Raw genomic sequence first — 3,596 nt, 5'->3', positions numbered from 1 at the left:
AAATCCCTACTTGTCACATGATACTTCGAGGATTGATAATGGCAATGTAAGTGGGTTATGGTAGAGTTTTAAGGATTACGTGGGTTTTGAATCTTTCGGACTAAGTGCATGCAACAGAAGCTTTTCAGCTTTATATGCTGAGATGGAATGTTTACTTTGGGCAGTTTCTTGTATGAGGGAATTGCGCATAACTTCTATCCGATTTGAGACAGACTGCTCAGATCTGTTGTATATGACTATGAACCCAATGGATTGGCCAGCCTTTGCGACAGAGATTGAGTTGTTCTAGAGACTACAGGAGAACTTCGAGGATAGGAACCTGATTCATATTCCTAGAAGTAGAAATGGTCTGAGAAGACGCGTTAACGAAACAAACAAGAACTATAAGCTATATTTTTCTCATATAGATCACACTGACAAACGGAAATGATCCATCGGAGAATCGACTCCAAAATATTGTTTATATACCTAAAAGTATTAAATATATTTAGTTTTAAATTTTTTAAATATTCTAAAAATATAAACCAATTAGCCAAAAACCCCCGAATTACTCTATCACTTTTTATCCAGCATATTTAAAGTTATCTTTATTTTTGATAAAACCAAATCATCTTAATCCTTTTTTATCCGAAATAGTTAAACTTTATTCCAAATTGAACTCATAAATTTTTCAACAAAAAGTAATAAGATCAAACTTTGGTATAATCATAAATCTTCTCCTACACTCTAAACCATGAGCTTCTTTTGTTTTTCATTTTTTTTTTGGTAAGAGGAGGAATATCTATAAAACTCTAAGATAAAACATAAAAGTAATAAGGGGATGTATTGAATCTGAAATTTTAAGTGATTTGATTTTAAATGAGTTTAAAGATGATTATAGTAGAACTAGAGAATTTGATATTATTTTTGTTAGAACACTCTAGAATCTCTTCTAAAACAATGAAATTTGGATTTTTATTTTTATAACTAATAAATTCTCTTCAAACACTCTAGAAATACTTAGGGGGTGTATTCAATCTAACATTTGATGTGATTTGATTTGATTTTTAATGGGGTTTTAAATGATTTGAATAAGTTCCAAAGATTTAGATGATTTTTGTTAAAATACTCTAGAATGTCACTTAAACCATGGGATTTGCGTTCTATTTTTTTTTAACTAAGAAACTCCATCCAAACACCCTAAAATCACCTGAAAACTTAAAATTCCACAACTTCAAATATTTTCAATAACAATGGATATCAGAGTACTACTTTACGAAATGTCAAATTCAATAACAGTAGATTTTAAATAAATTTTTAAAATTAATGTTTGATTAACTGTGAATTTGTCGTTTTAATAAAATCAAATAAAATTCTCAATTAAATACACCCCCTTAAAATATTCTAAAATCTATAACTTAAATTTTGTTTAATAACTATAGATTTCAGAGTGTTTTATGAAAATGACAAGTTCAATAATACTGAGCTTTAAAGTGTTTTCCAAAATCCACATTTGAATAATAGTGGACTTGTCATTTTAATACAAATCACTTCAAACTCCTAATTAAATACACCTCTAAGCTTAGGACATCGAACTCATGTCTGGACTGGTTTGATTTGATATAGTCAATTCTTCACAATCTCCACGTTTGACCAAACCCCAACATGTACGCTCTGTTTCCAATAACAAAGCTTTGCTTGTCTCCTTCAATTTCTCAGATTCTCTGTTGATGCTTTACCATTGTGTCAAGGGCTGGGAAAATTAATTAACCAACCCAAAAATTTGAACCGAACCTGATTCGGTAAAAATGAATCTGAATCGATCCATACTCGACATAAATATTGAATGAATCTTTTTATGGTATTTCGGATTATAGGTATCATTCGAACCGAATCCGAACCTAATAGATATCCGATAGAACCCAAAGTATTCAAAACTCCAAAAAGATTTTGTACCAAACGCGATCTCAATTCCTAATATATATTCAAAATATACTAAGATATATTAAACATCTAAAATAATAATCTATTACATAAAGGTTTATGGCTGAATGTGGCGGTAGAACCTTGACATTTTTAGATTTTGGTTTTATTTTCATTGAACAATGTTTCTCATTTCATGAGAATTTGGTTTCGGTTTATGCTTTCAATTATTTGGTTTTCTTTCTATCAATAAATATCTTTACCTTTCGTTTGATTTGAATGACCATGATTGATGTTCTTTTCTTATTTTTGTTTATAAAATATGTACAAATCATGTATTTTATGACCAAAGAACCGATTTTACTATGTTCTGGTTACAAAATAGGTAAAATTCAGTGATATATGGTGTTTTTGACATCATTGAATATATGTTTTCTAATTAGTTTTCAGGTCATTATTGATTCTTCCTAGTCCTTTTCGAATCATTTCAGGTTTGGAGTTATACTAGATGGGAGATGGACCAGTTGGAGCGAAAGAGGGTGAAAATAATGAAATTTGGTGATTTTCACGCAGAGCAGCATGATGGTTGTTCCCGATTGAGCGGAGCACCCGAGTGCATGTTTCAGCGACTGAGATTTTTAAGGAAACTACAAAACATCTCAGGATTTTCCCTAATCACCTCATCTTTTCTCTCTTGGCCGCCATGAACTTTGATATATCTTCTTTTTCCTTTCCCCTATTTTTACTACGTTAATTTTTACACACAAAAAAAACATTGGAGACTTTGTACTTTAGAGATTTTCCCTTGGGAAAACGGCTCCATCTCTCTCGCCTAGAGAAGATTATCATAAAACTTCTTTTTGTTTATGTTATTCTTATACAGTATTATTCATGGAGACGGCTCCATCTCTCTCGCCTAGAGAAGATTATCTTGAATCCTCTTTTTGTTTATGTTATTCTTATACAATATTATTTAGTATTCATGTCTTTGATCTCTTGTGATATGACTGAGTAGTCGCTAGTTTGTCTAGGGTTCTAGGGTGTTAATTTCGTGAGCTAAACATAAAGAAGTGGATCACTCAGTTGTCTTCATTCATAACCATTCTTACTGCTTGCATTATTCTAATCACTTAATGTATAAATCTAGGTTTGATCTGTTCATTAACCGTGTAGTAGGTTGCTAAACATGTTATGAATGAGCCTAGCATCCCTAATCAGCGAGAGCAAATATTAGGGTTTTGGTGAACTTATCGGACTTGATCTCTATTTCTTGCTATCGCATCTTGATCCAAACGAAAGTTTAAGTATCAAGATCGATCAATATAGGGAACAGTACCACGACAGTGGGCTGTTCTACATGAGTGATCTGAGATCTAGATTGTGTTTAATCGTGTTTGAATAATTTTTTGGCTCAATATTAGCACCCGATGAATAACCTAGGCTGGCTTCTTGTTTAATTTACATACTTTAATTAATATTGTTACTTGTTTCTCACGAAACCATATCAATAGCTAAATAGAAAACTAATAAAAATAAAGTGTATACGGTCTTCTGGATTTGAATCTTAAGTATTACAACAACCACTGTAACTTGACAGTAGTAAATGTTCACTATTAGTGTATCAATGAGGTAATTAAAAATCAAAGAACTGATTGGAAACCGAACCCGAAAATACACTGGATTGTACTAGTTTT

Source organism: Raphanus sativus, chromosome 4 (genome assembly GCF_000801105.2).
Source record: "Raphanus sativus cultivar WK10039 chromosome 4, ASM80110v3, whole genome shotgun sequence".
Lineage (NCBI taxonomy): Eukaryota > Viridiplantae > Streptophyta > Magnoliopsida > Brassicales > Brassicaceae > Raphanus > Raphanus sativus.
This window is presented reverse-complemented; position numbering follows the sequence as displayed.